Source organism: Trachypithecus francoisi, unplaced genomic scaffold (assembly GCF_009764315.1).
Source record: "Trachypithecus francoisi isolate TF-2019V2 unplaced genomic scaffold, Tfra_2.0 Lachesis_group1, whole genome shotgun sequence".
In the NCBI taxonomy this organism is placed as follows: Eukaryota; Metazoa; Chordata; class Mammalia; order Primates; family Cercopithecidae; genus Trachypithecus; species Trachypithecus francoisi.
The window spans coordinates 38,925,435-38,941,763 of record NW_022681454.1 but is presented as its reverse complement, the minus strand read 5'-3'; the positions used below and the strand labels follow the sequence as shown (position 1 = coordinate 38,941,763).

General features: G+C 42.0%; 1 long non-coding RNA gene across 1 annotated transcript in view; it reads left to right on the top strand.

Annotated features, from left to right (window-relative positions):
• Nucleotides 1-16,329, top strand: part of LOC117085281 — a 29,453-nt gene that overhangs the window by 12,354 nt on the left and 770 nt on the right. The window contains exon 2 of the long non-coding RNA XR_004437905.1: nt 4,068-4,210. This is a non-coding gene — a long non-coding RNA (uncharacterized LOC117085281). The remainder of the gene's footprint in view (nt 1-4,067; nt 4,211-16,329) is intronic.

Sequence of the window (16,329 nt, the reverse complement as noted above, 5' to 3'; positions counted from 1 at the left end):
ATCTGAATTTCTTTAAAACTCTGTGTTTAGGTCTTCACTGGGGAGTTCTCATGGACCAAAGGGTATCCCTTGTCTCAAAAATTCATGCTGGTGGTTTCAAAACTTCTGGCCATGTCTCTGAGGCGACAGAGTGAGACTCTGTCTTAAAAATAAATAAATAAAAAATTGAAGATACTACCTTCCCCAAAAGGACAGAGGAGAAGCATGCCAAAAGGAGGAAAGGAAATTATTATATCAAAAAGATACCTGTGCATGTATGTGTATTGCAGCACAATTTACAATTGCGGATATGGAATCAACCTAGGTGACCATCAGCTTGTGGATGAAGGAAAGTGTGGTGTATACAAGTCAAGCATAGTGGCTCATGCCTGTAATCCAGCACTTTGGGAGGCTGAGGCAGAAGGATCCCTTGAAGCCAGAAGTTTGAGACCAACCTGGGCAACAAAGTGAAACCCTGTCTCTATTTTTTAAAAAGTGATGTATATATACCATGGAATACTACTCAGCCATAAACAAGAACCAAATAATGTATTTTCAGCAGTTTGGATGGAACTGGAGGCCATTATCCGAAGTGAAGTAACACAGGAACAAAAAAACAAATACCACATGTTTTCACAAGTGGGAACTAAGCTATGGGTATGCAAAAGTATACAGAGTGGTATAAAGGACACTGGAGACTCAGAAAGGGGGAGGATGGGCTGGGCGCAGTGGCTCATGCTGGTAATCCTAACACTTTGAGTGGATCACTTGAGATCAGGAGTTCAAAACCAGCCTGGCCAACATGGTGAAATCCCATCTCTGCTAAAAATACAAAAAAATGTAGCTGGGCATGGTGGCATGCACCTGTAATCTCAGCTACTCAGGAGGCTGAGGCAGGAGAATAGCTTGAACCCAGGAGATGGAGGTTGCAGTGAGCCAGGATCATGCCACAGCACTCCATCCTGGGTGACAGAGCGAGACTCTGTAAATAAGAAAGGGGGAGGGTGAAAGGGGGATGAGGGATGAAAAACTACCTATTGGGTACAATGTACACTATTGGGGTGACTGGTACACTAAAAGCCCAGACTTTACCACTCTTCATCCATGGAACCAATAACCATTTGTACCCCTAAAGCTAGTGAAATAAAAAAGTTTTTTAAAAATTAAGGAAATAAGAGAAAAGGAAAAATCAGCATAAGAGATGTGAAAATGTCACAAGTAGCTAGAGACTTCAGGTTTTGAAAACATACCAGAAATCTGAATTTTTCTTAATAAAAAGATATATGAATACTCTAGTGGTATTTAAAAATGCCAAACAATGGATATATTTGGAACCTAGAAAAAACTTGTTATTGTTTGAGAAATAATCTTCTGGAGGAGTGAAAATGGTGGGCAAGTAATGTAACTGATTTACTGAAACATTCTTTAATAAACACTCAGGATCAGACTTACAGAGGAGGAATGATCAAAGACCCTGAAACCTGTCCTTAGATTTCTTCTATGTGATACCCATAGCCTTAGAAGGTTGGCAGGTATGACCCAGAGCTGAGGCCTTCACACACTCTGGTTACATCAGGTCTTTCAAACCCTGTGACTATCCCTGAATACAGAACACATTTTTATCTTCCTGGTTAGGATGTTAAAAATATGCTGTTCATAGGAAATGCTGCCATATTGCTATGGGCATACCAAACAGCTAGCAATTCCCTCCTCTGCTCCCCTGCTCATCTTTGTATCTTCAAAAAAGTCACCTTAAATACAAAGATTTAATGTGTGTACATGGGCTTTTTAAAATTTTTCTTTTGAAATAATGATAGATTTATAGGAGGTTGCAAAGAAATGTCCAGGAAATTCTCACATACCTTTTTCTCAGCCTCCTAAATATAAGCATCTTACACAACTGTAATATAATATCAAAACCAAGAAATTGACACTGGTCCAAAACATACAGTTTAATCAGATTTCACCAGTTACATATGCACTTGTGTGTGTGGGTAAAACTTTATACAATTTTGCCACATCCATAGCCTTGCATAACCACAACCACAATCAAGAGACTATGCTACCATCACCACAAGACTCCCTAGAGATATTCCTCTACAGCCACGTTCATCCTCTCCCCATATCTCTAATCTCTGACAGTTCCTAGTCTGTTCTTCATCTCTATAATTAGGTTATTTTTTGGATGTTACAAAAATAGAACCATGTTGTATGTACCCTTTTGGGACTAGCTTTTTTTTTTTTTTTTTTTTTTTTCCACTCAGCATAATTTCCTTGAGGTTCCTCCAAGTTGTTGCTTTGTTCCATTTTATGACTGGATCGTATTCAGTGGTATGGATGTCCCACAGGTTCTTTAACCATTCACCATTGCAGGACATTTGGGTAGCTCCCAGTGTTGGACTGTTGTGAATGAAGCTGCTGGGAGTCAGTCTTCGTTTCCTCTGGTGCACTGTGAGTAACACCAAGAGTGCCCTTGCTGGATCATAGGATGAGTCCATGCTTAGTTTCAAAAGGAACAGCTGGGTGCTTCTCCAGAGTGGATGCAGTCTTTTAAGAGAGAAAGTACTCTTTTTCAGAAATACCTTACCGAAGAAGCCTCCCACATTTCTCTAAATAAATCTTTTTTTTTTTTTTTTTTTTTTTTTGAGACGGAGTTTTGTTCTTGTCGCTCAGCTGGAGTGCAATGGCACAATCTCAGCTCATTGCAACCTCCGCCTCCTGGGTTCAAGCGATTCTTGTGCCTCAGCCTCCGGAGTAGCTAGGATTACAGGCGCCTGCCACCATGCCCAGCTAATTTTTGCATAAATAAATCAATTTTTTAAAGAAAAGGGAAATACAATTATTTTCTTAAAATGTTGAATTTTAATATACTGTATTTTAAATTTTATTTGGAACCCAGACATTTTATTTTTCTAATTTCTCTGTCATGATTCAGATGTCAAAAAGCAGCTGATCCTGTGTAGTTTGTGATTTCACGGCATGCTAAACATAACAGAATGGTGGGGTTGGTTGTGAGTGATAATGGCTCAGAGATAAAAATAATTGTTTATACAGTACTTTGGTTAAAAGAATCATGAAAACAATATTTTCAAAGAAAGACTAAGAAGACAATATAATTGTCTCTTTTTGCCCACTAAATTCTAAATGAGTTGCTCATGTTCTCTCATGATTCAGTAGCACAACACCTTCATATAGTCGAACTGTGGCTGCTGCTAGCCTCAACACCCTCTTTTTCTTTTTCCTTTCTTTTTTAAAAATAGATACAGTGTCTTGCTATGTTGCCCAGACTGGTCTTGAACTCCTGGGCTCAAGTGTCCTCCTGCCTCAGCCTCTCAAATTGCTGGGATTATAAATATGAGCCATCACACCACCTTCAACCCTCTCTTTTTTTTTTTTTTTTTTGTTGAGACGGAGTCTCGCTCTGTCTCCCAGGCTGGAGTGCAGTGGCCGGATCTCAGCTCACTGCAAGCTCCGCCTCCCGGGTTTACGCCATTCTCTCGCCTCAGCCTCCCGAGTAGCTGGGACTACAGGCGCCCGCCACCTCGCCCGGCTAATTTTTTGTATTTTTTTAGTAGAGACGGGGTTTCACCGTGTTAGCCAGGATGGTCTCGATCTCCTGACCTCGTGATCCGCCCGTCTCGGCCTCCCAAAGTGCTGGGATTACAGGCTTGAGCCACCGCACCCGGCCAACCCTCTCTTAAGACTAAAAAATAATGAAGGCGGGAATGAAGGAGGTGGAATGTTTAATACAGCTCAGAAATATAGACATTAATGAGACAGGTAGAAGATAAGTTTGGGAAATAGAGTATTCAGCATAAATGAACCTGTTTGTGGTAATCTTGTGTTTTTATTCTTTAAACTTTAAAAGTTCTGTTCATCTTCTCACTTCCTTTGACCCTGTCTCCTTGTTACTTTTCCTCTGCCGTGGAAATCATAACTGACTGAAAAGTAAGCTTTTCCCTTCATTGGCTTATCACTGGCAAGCTATTTTAATGTAAACATCACCTTAAACTCATAAAAATGATAATTTTGAAGGTCTCAGTGCTTCTTTTCAAACCTTCATTCACTTTCTCTTATCTCTTCCACAGGGAAGGGTATCAATTTACTTCTAAGAATTCCCCAAAAGGAACAAATGGAAAATAGAATTTTATCTGCTTCATTTGCAATGTCACAAATATGGATCATTTTCATAAAATTCATCTCATACCCCTGGGATGAAAGAGTTGATGAGGTAATGTGCAGAGAACCTTCATTGGCAGTTCTGGTATCAGATGTACAGTTTTCAATAATCAGTTATTTGTAGATTATTTTCAACTCTACTAATGTTTCTTATGCATCTGAGGAAGACAAAAATATTTGCTGTGTGGAAGTTGGAAGGAGGAAGCCTAGGACGTGGAGAACATGTATCAAGCCTGAAAATGGGCCTATTTTTGTTTTTTTACTATTTAACCAAAATTTGAACCAATCAGAAAATTACAGAAAAACTGAGAGTATAGTTTAAATAAACCTTTACCCCTGAACTGTTTGAGAATAAGTTGCCAGCATGCTGGTCCATCACCCTGGAATAGTTTGTATTTCCTACAAAGACACTCATCTATAAAACCACAATACAATCAAAAAGTTAGGCAGTAAACACTGATACATTACTATCATCTAATTCACAGAGCCATTCAAGTTGACAGTTGTTTCAGTAATGTCCTTTATAGCAAAAGGATTCAATCCAGGATTATGCACTGCTTTTAGCTGTCATGCTTCTTTTTTGTTTTGTTTTGTTTGAGACAGGGTCTCACTTTGTCACTGAGGCTGGAGTTCAGTGGGGTGATCTTGGCTCACTGCAGCCTCAACCTCCTGGGTTCAAGCAATCCTCCTGCCTCAGCCCCCCCAAGTAGCTGGGAATACAGGCATGCACCACCACACCTTGCTAATTTTTGTGTATTTTTTAGAGATGGAGTTTTGCCATGTTGGCCGGGCTGGTCTCGAACTCCTGAGCTCAAGTAATCCACCTGCTTCGTCCTCCCAAAGTGCTGGGATTGCAGGTGTGAGCCACCACGCCTGGCCTCATGTCTCTTTTTTCTTCAATCTAGTACAGTTAGTCTTTCCTCAAATCTCATCCCTTAGCACATTTGAAAGTTCCAAGCTAGCTATTCTGTAGGATGACCTGCCATTTTAGTTTGTCTGATGTTTTATTATGATTAGATCCAGATTATGCATCTTTGGCAGGAACATCACAGAAGTGATACTGTGTTCTCATTGCATCCTATCACGTGGGGTAAGATTTTTTAAAGAAATAGATTGTGTGGGGCGGAGCAAGATGGCCGAATAGGAGCAGCTCCAGTCTCCAACTCCAGCGCGAGCGACACAGAAGACCGGTGATTTCTGCGTTTCAACTGAGGTACTGGGGTCATCTCGCTAGGGAGTGCCGGACAATCGGTGCTGGTCAGCTGCTGCAGCCTGACCAGCGTGAGCTGAAAGCAGGCGAGGCATCGCCTCACCTGGAAGCGCAAGGGGGAAAGGGATCCCTTTTTCCTAGCCAGGGGAACTGAGACACACAACACCTGGAAAATCGGGTAACTCCCACCCCAATACTGCGCTTTAAGGAAACAGGCACACCAGGAGAATATATCCCACACCTGGCCGGGAGGGTCCCACGCCCACGGAGCCTCCCTCACTGCTAACACAGCCGTCTGCGGCGATCTATCCGCAAGGCAGCAGCGAGGCTGGGGGAGGGGCGCCCGCCATTGCTGAGGCTTAAGTAGGTAAACAAAGCCGCTGGGAAGCTCGAACTGGGTGGAGCTCACAGCAGCTCAAGGAAGCCTGCCTGTCTCTGTAGACTCTACCTCTGCGGACAGCGCACAGCTGCAGCCCATTAGGGGAAAGAGCAGGGGCGGTGCAGACCGAAGACTCTGTCTGACAGCTTTGGGGAGTGCCGTGGATCTCCTAACGCGGAGGTTGAGATCCGAAAACGGACAGACTGCCTGCTCAGGTGGGTCCCTGACCCCTGAGTAGCCTAGCTGGGAGACATCCCCCACTAGGGGCAGTCTGACACCCCACACCTCACAGGGTGGCGTCACCCCTGAGAGGAAACTTCCAAAGAAAGAATCAGACAGGTACACTCGCTGTTCAGCAATATTCTATCTTCGGCAACCTCTGCTGCTGATACCCAGGCAAACAGGGTCTGGAGTGGACCTCAAGCAATCTCCAACAGACCAACAGACAGTCCTTCTGACTGTCAGACGGAAAACTATCAAACAGGAAGGACACCTATACCAAAACCCCATCCGTACGTCACCATCATCAAAGTCCAGAGACAGATAAAACCACAAAGATGGGGAAGAAGCAGGGCAAAAAAGCTGGAAATTCAAAAAATAAGAGCGCATTCCCCCTGCAAAGGAGCGCAGCCCATCGCCAGCAACGGATCAAAGCTGGTCAGAGAATGACTTTGACGAGATGAGAGAAGAAGGCTTCACTCCATCAAACCTCTCAGAGCTAAAGGAGGAATTACGTACCCAGCGCAAAGAAACTAAAAATCTTGAAAAAAAGTGGAAGAATTGACAGCTAGATAATTAATGCAGAGAAGATCATAAACGAAATGACAGAGATGAAAACCATGACACGAGAAATACGTGACAAATGCACAAGCTTCAGTAACCGACTCGATCAACTGGAAGAAAGAGTATCAGCGATTGAGGATCAAATGAATGAAATGAAGCGAGAAGAGAAACCAAAAGAAAAAGAAGAAAAAGAAATGAACAAAGCCTGCAAGAAGTATGGGATTATGTAAAAAGACCAAATCTACGTCTGATTGGGGTGCCTGAAAGTGAGGGGGAAAATGGAACCAAGTTGGAAAACACTCTTCAGGATATCATCCAGGAGAACTTCCCCAACCTAGTAGGGCAGGCCAACATTCAAATTCAGGAAATACAGAGAACGCCACAAAGATACTCCTCCAGAAGAGCACTCCAAGACACATAATTGCCAGATTCACCAAAGTTGAAATGAAGGAAAAAATCTTAAGGGCAGCCAGAGAGAAGGTAGGGTTAACCACAAAGGGAAGCCCATCAGAATAACAGCAGACCTCTCGGCAGAAACTCTACAAGCCAGAAGAGAGTGGGGGCCAATATTCAACGTTCTTAAAGAAAAGAATTTTCAACCCAGAATTTCATATCCAGCCAAACTAAGCTTCATCAGTGAAGGAGAAAAATAAATCCTTTACAGATAAGCAAATGCTTAGAGATTTTGTCACCACCAGGCTGCCTTACAAGAGACCTGAAGGAAGCCCTAAACATGGAAAGGAACAGCGGTACCAGCCTTTGCAAAAACATGCCAAAATGTAAAGACCATCGAGGCTAGGAAGAAACTGCATCAACTAACGAGGAAAAATACCAGTTAATATCATAATGACAGGATCAAGTTCACACATAACAATATTAACCTTAATGTCAATGGACTAAATGCTCCAATTAAAAGACACAGACTGGCAAACTGGATCAAGAGTCAAGACCCATCAGTCTGCTGTATTCAGGAGACCCATCTCACATGCAGAGACATACATAGGCTCAAAATAAAGGGATGGAGGAAGATCTACCAAGCAATGGAGAACAAAAAAAAGCAGGGGTTGCAATCCTAGTCTCTGATAAAACAGACTTTAAACCATCAAAGATCAAAAGAGACAAAGAAGGCCATTACATCATGGTAAAGGGATCAATTCAACAGGAAGAGCTAACTCTCCTAAATATATATGCACCCAATACAGGAGCACCCAGATTCATAAAGCAAGTCCTTAGAGACCTACAAAGAGACTTAGACTCCCATACAATAATAATGGGAGACTTCAACACCACTGTCAACATTAGACAGATCAACGAGACAGAAAGTTAACAAGGATACCAGGAATTGAACTCATCTCTGCACCAAGCGGACCTAATAGACATCTATAGAACTCTCCACCCCAAATCAACAGAATAACATTCTTCTCAGCACCACATCGCACTTATTCCAAAATTGACCACATAATTGGAAGTAAAGCACTCCTCAGCAAATGTACAAGAACAGAAATTATAACAAACTGTCTCTCAGACCACAGTGCAATCAAACTAGAACTCAGGACTAAGAAACTCAATCCAAACCGCTCAACTACATGGAAACTGAACAACCTGCTCCTGAATGACTACTGGGTACATAACGAAATGAAAGCAGAAATAAAGATGTTCTTTGAAACCAATGAGAACAAAGATACAACATACCAGAATCTCTGGGACACATTTAAAGCAGTGTGTAGAGGGAAATTTATAGCACTAAATGCCCACAAGAGAAAGCAGGAGAGATCTAAAATTGACACTCTAACATCACAATTAAAAGAACTAGAGAGGCAAGAGCAAACACATTCAAAAGCTAGCAGAAGGCAAGAAATAACTAAGATCAGAGCAGAACTGAAGGAGATAGAGACACAAAAAACCTCCAAAAAATCAATGAATCCAGGAGTTGGTTTTTTGAAAAGATCAACAAAATTGACAGACCGCTAGCTAGACTAATAAAGAAGAAAAGAGAGAGGAATCAAATAGACGCAATAAAAAATGATAAAGGGGATATCACCACGACCCCACAGAAATACAAACTACCATCAGAGAATACTATAAACACCTCTACGCAAATCAACTAGAAAATCTAGAAGAAATGGATAATTTCCTGGACACTTACACTCTCCCAAGACTAAACCAGGAAGAAGTTGAATCCCTGAATAGACCAATAGCAGGCTCTGAAATTGAGGCAACAATTAATAGCCTACCCACCAAAAAAAGTCCAGGACCAGATGGATTCACAGCTGAATTCTACCAGAGGTACAAGGTGGAGCTGGTACCATTCCTTCTGAAACTATTTCAATCAATAGAAAAAGAGGGAATCCTCCCTAACTCTTTTTATGAGGCAACATCATCCTGATACCAAAGCCTGGCAGAGACACAACAAAAAGAGAGAATTTTAGACCAATATCCCTGATGAACATCGATGCAAAAATCCTCAATAAAATACTGGCAAACCGGATTCAGCAGCACATCAAAAAGCTTATCCACCATGATCAAGTGGGCTTCATCCCTGGGATGCAAGGCTGGTTCAACATTCGCAAATCAATCAACGTAATCCAGCATATAACAGAACCAAAGACAAGAACCACATGATTATCTCAATAGATGCAGAAAAGGCTTTTGACAAAATTCAACAGCCCTTTATGCTAAAAACGCTCAATAAATTTGGTATTGATGGAACGTACCTCAAAATAATAAGAGCTATTTATGACAAACCCACAGCTAATATCATACTGAATGGGCAAAAACTGGAAAAATTCCCTTTGAAAACTGGCACAAGACAGGGATGCCCTCTCTCACCACTCCTATTCAACATAGTGTTGGAAGTTCTGGCTAGGGCAATCAGGCAAGAGAAAGAAATCAAGGGTATCCAGTTAGGAAAAGAAGAAGTCAAATTGTCCCTGTTTGCAGATGACATGATTGTATATTTAGAAAACCCCATGTCTCAGCCCAAAATCTGCTTAAGCTGATAAGCAACTTCAGCAAAGTCTCAGGATACAAAATTAATGTGCAAAAATCACAAGCATTCTTATACACCAGTAACAGACAAGCAGAGAGCCAAATCAGGAATCAACTTCCATTCACAATTGCTTCAAAGAGAATCAAATACCTAGGAATCCAGCTTACAAGGGATGTAAAGGACCTCTTCAAGGAGAACTACAAACCACTGCTCAGTGAATCAAAGAGGACACAAACAAATGGAAGAACATACCATGCTCATGGATAGGAAGAATCAATATCGTGAAAATGGCCATACTGCCCAAGGTGATTTATAGATTCAATGCCATCCCCATCAAGCTACCAATGACTTTCTTCACAGAATTGGAAAAAACGGCTTTAAAGTTCATATGGAACCAAAAAGACCCGCATTGCCAAGACAATCCTAAGTCAAAAGGACAAAGCTGGAGGCGTCACGCTACCTGACTTCAAACTATACTACAAGGCTACAGTAACCAAAACAGCATGGTACTGGTACCACAACAGAGATATAGACCAATGGAACAGAACAGAGTCCTCAGAAATAATACCACACATCTACAGCCATCTGATCTTTGACAAACCTGAGAGAAACAAGAAATGGGGAAAGGATTCCCTATTTAATAAATGGTGCTGGGAAAATTGGCTAGCCATAAGTAGAAAGCTGAAACTGGATCCTTTCCTTACCCCTTATACGAAAATTAATTCAAGATGGATTAGAGACTTAAATGTTAGACCTAATACCATAAAAACCCTAGAAGAAAATCTAGGTAGTACCATTCAGGACATAGGCATGGGCAAGGACTTCATGTCTAAAACACCAAAAGCAACGGCAGCAAAAGCAAAAATTGACACATGGGATCTAATTAAACTAAAGAGCTTTTGCACAGCCAAAGAAACTACCATCAGAGTGAACAGGCAACCTACAGAATGGGAAAAAATTTTTGCAACCTACTCATCTGACAAAGGGCTAATATCCAGAATCTACAAAGAACTCAAACAAATATACAAGAAAAAAGCAAACAACCCCATCAAAAAGTGGGGAAAGGATATGAACAGACATTTCTCAAAAGAAGACATCCATACAGCCAACAGACACATGAAAAAATGCTCATCATCACTGGCCATCAGAGAAATGCAAATCAAAACCACAATGAGATACCATCTCACACCAGTTAGAATGGCAATCATTAAGAAGTCAGGAAACAACAGGTGTTGGAGAGGATGTGGAGAAATAGGAACACTTTTACACTGTTGGTGGGATTGTAAACTAGTTCAACATATTGGAAAACAGTATGGCGATTCCTCAAGGATCTAGAACTAGATGTACCATATGACCCAGCCATCCCACTACTGGGTATATACCCAAAGGATTATAAATTACTCTACTACAAAGACACATGCACACGTTTGTTATTGCGGCACTATTCACAATAGCAAAGACTTGGAATCCACCCAAATGTCCATCTGTGACAGACTGGATTAAGAAAATGTGGCACATATACACCATGGAATACTATGCAGCCATCAAAAAGGATGAGTTTGCGTCCTTTGTAGGGACATGGATGCAGCTGGAAACCATCATTCTTAGCAAACTATCACAAGAAGAGAAACCAAACACCGCATGTTCTCACTCATAGGGGGAACTGAACAATGAGATCACTTGGACTCGGGAAGGGGAACATCACACACTGGGGCCTATCATGGGGAGGGGGGAGGAGGGAGGGATTGCATTGGGGAGTTATACATGATATAAACGTCATGCACATGTACCCTAGAACTTAAAGTATAATAAAAAAAAAAAAAAAAAGAAAAAAAAAAAAAAAAGAAATAGATTGTGTTTTTTAGGTTCACAGCAAAATTGAGCAGAAGGTACAGAGTTCACATACATCCCCTGCCTTACACATGCATAGCCTTCCCCATTATCAACATCCCCCACCAGAGTGCTACATTTGTTACAACTGAGGCCCACATTGACACATCATCACCTAAAGTCCACAGTTTACATTAGGGTCCAGTCTTGGTGTGGTGCATTCTATGAGTTTTGGACAAATGCATAATGACATGTGCCCATAATTATAGTGTCATACAGAATAGTTTCACTGCCCTGAAAAAACCCTGTGCTTTGTCTGTTCATCCTTCCCTCTCCCCTAACCTCTAGTGTCCATCAATCTTTTTACTGTCTCCATAGTTTAGGCAAGATTTTCATTTGCCCCATTATTGATGATGAGCATTTTTTTTTTTTTTTTTTGAGATGGAGGGTCACTCTTATTGCCCAGGCTGGAGTGCAGTGGCATGATCTCAGCTCACTGCAACCTCCGCCTCCTGGATTCAAGTGATTCTCCTGCCTCAGCCTCCCAAGTAGCTGGGATTACAGGCACCTGCCGCCATGCCTGGCTAATTTTTATATTTTTAGTAGAGAGGGGGTTTCACCATGTTGGGCAGGCTGGTCTCAAATTCCTGACCTCAGGTGATCCACCTGCCTCAGCCTCCCAAAGTGCTGGGATTATAGGCGTGAGCCACTGTGCCCGGCCGATGGTGTACAGTTTGATCACTTAATTAAGGTGATGTCTGCAAGGCTTCTCAACTGAAAGTTACTTTCTGACCTTTGAAAAAAGTAAATATTTGGGGGGAGCTACTTTAAAACGATGTAAACATCTTGTTCCTCATCAAACAAGTAAATCTATGTATTTATTTTATTTATATTTATATGTGTTCCTATTTTATTCAAATGGTTATAGTTCATGACTCTCATTTTTTACTTTAATTTTTTAAACTTATTTTAAGTTCAGTGGTACATGTGCAGGTTTGTGACATAGGTAAACTTGTGTCATGGAGGTTTCTTGTACAGATTAATTCATCACCCAGGTATTAAGCCTAGTAACCATTAGTTATTTTTCCTGATCCTCTCCCTCCTCCCACCCTGTACCCTCCATTAGGCCCCAGTGTATGTTGTTCCCTTCTATGTGTCCATGAGTTCTCGTCATTTAGCTCCTACTTATAAGTGAGAACATGCAGTATTTGGTTTTCTGTTCCTGTGTTAGTTTGCTAAGAATAATGGCCTCCAGCTCTACCCATGTCCCTGCAAAGGACATGATCTCATTCTTTTTCATAGCTGTATAGTATTCCATGGTGTGCATGTACTACATTTTATTTATTCAGTCTATCATTGATGGGCATTTAGGGTGATTTCATGTCTTTACTATTGTGAATAGTGCTGTGATGAACATACATGTGCATGTGTCTTTATAACAGAATGATTTCTATTCCTTCGAGTATATACCCAGTAATGGGATTGCTGGGTTGAATGGTATTTCTGTCTTTAGGTCTCTGAGGTATTGCCACACCGTCTTCCACAATGGTTGAAGTAATTTACACTCCCACCAACAGTGTGTAAGTGTTCCTTTTTCTCCACAACCTTGCCAGCATCTGTTATTCTTTGACTTTTTAATAATGGTCTGGTGTGAAATGGTATCTCATCGTGGTTTTGATTTGCTTTTCTGTAATGATCAGTGATGCTGAGTTTTTTTTTTTCATGTGATTCTTGGCTGCATGTATGTCTTCTTTTGAGAAGTGTCTGTTCTTGTCCTTTGCCCACTTTTTAATGGAGTTGTTTTTTTCTTGTAAATTTGCTTACGTTCCATATAGATGCTGGATATTAGATCTTATTTATTTTTATGCTTAAATTATCTCCTGTTTGGCCAGTGGAAGCCCATCCAACTGGGCCACAATGTCTTTCACACATATCTTCATCAGTCTCTGAGCATAACCTTGTTTTTTGGTTAGATGGTAAGATGTTCCCAGTTCACCTTGTATTTTCCATGCCCCAGCCCTGGAATCAGCCATTTCTCCAAGATGTTTTATTCTTTGTTTGTTTGTTTTTGTTTGAGACAGGATCTCATTCCATCACCCAGGCTGGGAGTGCTGCCACGTGATCATGGCTCACTGCAGCCTTGACCTCCTGGGCTCAATCCTCCCACCTCAGCCTCCCAAGTAGCTGGGACTGCAGGGGTGCACCACCATGCCCAGATAATTATTTATTTATTTTTTTGTAGAGACAGGGACTCACTATATTGCCCAGGATGCTCTCAAACTCCTGGGCTCAAGTGATCCTCCCCACTTTGGCCTCCCAAAGTGAAGTTTTTTTTTTTTTTTTTTTGTAAAAAGTGGCATTTAGAAGCTAAGACCTGGACATAAGGTGTATTTATTGCTATTCTCAGGCTGGCTCAGTTCCGAGTTAGGGAATATCTGTTGGTCTATATACCTATCTTTCTACACACACACACACACACACACACACACATTTGCATATGTATTTATTTATCTAGTATCTCTCTCTATCTTGAAAACCACGAGTTTACAACAATATGCCGAATTCCAGTTCAACGCCACAGGGATCATCCTTGTTTTTTCCTCTTCTGTAGGCTGTTTTCCCTCACGGATGGCCTCCTTGCACTGCTTGGGCTCTGAAAGCCCACACCATGCACAGGGGTGCTGTCCTCTCCCTCCTGGGCCCTGGCTCACTCGCCACCGCAGGCTATCCCCTGGACAGGCACCTTCCCCATCATGCCCAGACTCTAATCCCCCAGGTGCTGGGCTGTTCTCAGCTGTGGATATCTCCCTCATCCTGCTCAGGCTCTGACAGTCCGGGCCAGGCTGCTGTGCTGTGTGGATGCTGTCCTTACTCTGATGGGCGTCTGAGACCCTGTGCCAGGCCACCCCCCCGTAGCCCATGCTCCTCACCCTGCTTGTACTCCATTATCCCACATTGGGTCACTGTGAGTCCTCTCAACACCACTGTGGATGCCATCCTTCCTATAATCTACCTAATAGCTTTGCGATTGAATTATGAAGGAAGGGGCCGGGTACGGTGGCTCATGCCTGTAATCCCAGCACTTTGGGAGGCAGAGGCAGGCAGATCACCTGAGGTCAGGAGTTTGAGACCAGCCCGGCCAAGGTGGTGAAACATCGTCTCTACTAAAAATACAAAAATTAGCTGTACCTGGTGGTGGGCGCCTGTAATCCCAGCTACTTGGGAAGCTGAGGCAGGAGAATCGCTTGAACCTTGGGGGCGGAGGTTACAGTGAGCTGAGGTCATGCCATTGCACTCCAGTCTGGGCTATAAGAGCAAAACTCCGTCTCAGAAAACAAACTGGCATATATGTTTATCAGCAGTACCAGACACCGCTGAATTATGATATGGTCCAAAAACAGGGAAGAAAAGGGACAGTGATTCAATTCATTCTAACACGTGTGTGTGTGTGTGTGTGTGTGTGTGTGTGAGAGATTGCCACTATATTCTCAGAGCTAAGGTAGCTAAAAGACATGAAAAAAAAATCTACTCAAAACATAGATAGTATTTAAGTAAAGTTTATTTTTAAAAATCATTTCCCTTCCTTAATAATATATATATATACACACACTTTTTTTTTTTTTTTTTTACTAAGTCTTTCTCTGTCACCCAGGCTGTGAGTGCAATGACATGATCTCTGCTCACTGCAACCTCTACCTCCTGGGTTCAGTGGACATGAGCCCTTTTCTCCTTCGCCAGCCTGCACGGTGCTAAATTTTGTCGGTAGAGGGTGCTGGAGACATTGCAGAAGGAAGGGGAGAGGCACTCTGCTGCGGGTTCTGAGCGTCCCCGCCCACTACTCTTTACCTGGGCCATTTCTCAGAGTTGTGTTTGCAGCGAGAAATCTCGAGCACAAAGAGCAGGAGAGCCTACCACTTACTATAAAAACAATGGAGTTCCCAAGCTCTATGGATTCCCACCTGGAATCCTCTGTCTTGTTCCTGGGGAATTGAAGGGCACAGGAAGTGAACCCAACACGATATCCCTACTGCTTTCTGTGCCTTCAGTAATAAAATCCTTTTTCTTCAACCCCTGGATGTCTTCTGCCAGCATCCATGAAACCATAACAGGTCAGCTTATTAGCTCCAGTAGGGCAAAAGCAAATCTGAGATCCTGATAACTAGCCAATCCTTTCTGAGTCCAGTTCTCTGTTATGGGACGTGATTATTTATTTAAAATCTTCCCTGTTCAGATGACCATGTGGTTTCTGTCTCCCGACTGGACCCTGTCTGATACATCACAGCAGCAGACACATCCTCCTTAGGTAGCTATGCGTAGTCCCTAGAATTGCGAAGCATTTGGCTGCCTTCAATGACATGAAACTTCTAATAATGGGTTTATGACTTCCTGCTAATGGCTCATCCTCTCATTTCCATTCATGACTGCTCAACTCAGCAGCCCTGCTCTCTGCTCTAGTGACAGCAACAGCCCTCTAAACCCAAGTCATTAACTATGCCATGCTTTCTAAAATGCCCTACTTTTGTCCTTTCACAGAGCATATTTAAAAAGAATATAGAAAGGCACTTACGAAAGCTCTCTGTGTGTGTATCCATTCATGCACACAACAGGCAGAATTATATAGCCTGTTTCTACTCACTAAAAGTAAAAACTTAAAATGTAGCACAGATGTGGTGAGGACGTATCTTGGCATCAAGTATGTATCATCCTGTGTAATGTAGACAGGTTAAACTCACCTCCATGTAGCAATCTTGCAAAGAGTTTTTAAAAGACTCTAAGGTCATACAGATCTGGTTGGTTTTGAAATTTGACTCTGACATTTACTAGCTAGTTTCCATATCATTAACTGGGAATAGTCATACCTACTTCATACAGCTGTTGTAAAAATTAAATGAGTTAACATACATATGAAATGCTTAGCACAGTGTTTGTCACATAATCAAGCTGACTCAGCCTCCCTATGTTAAATTAATCAAATGAACA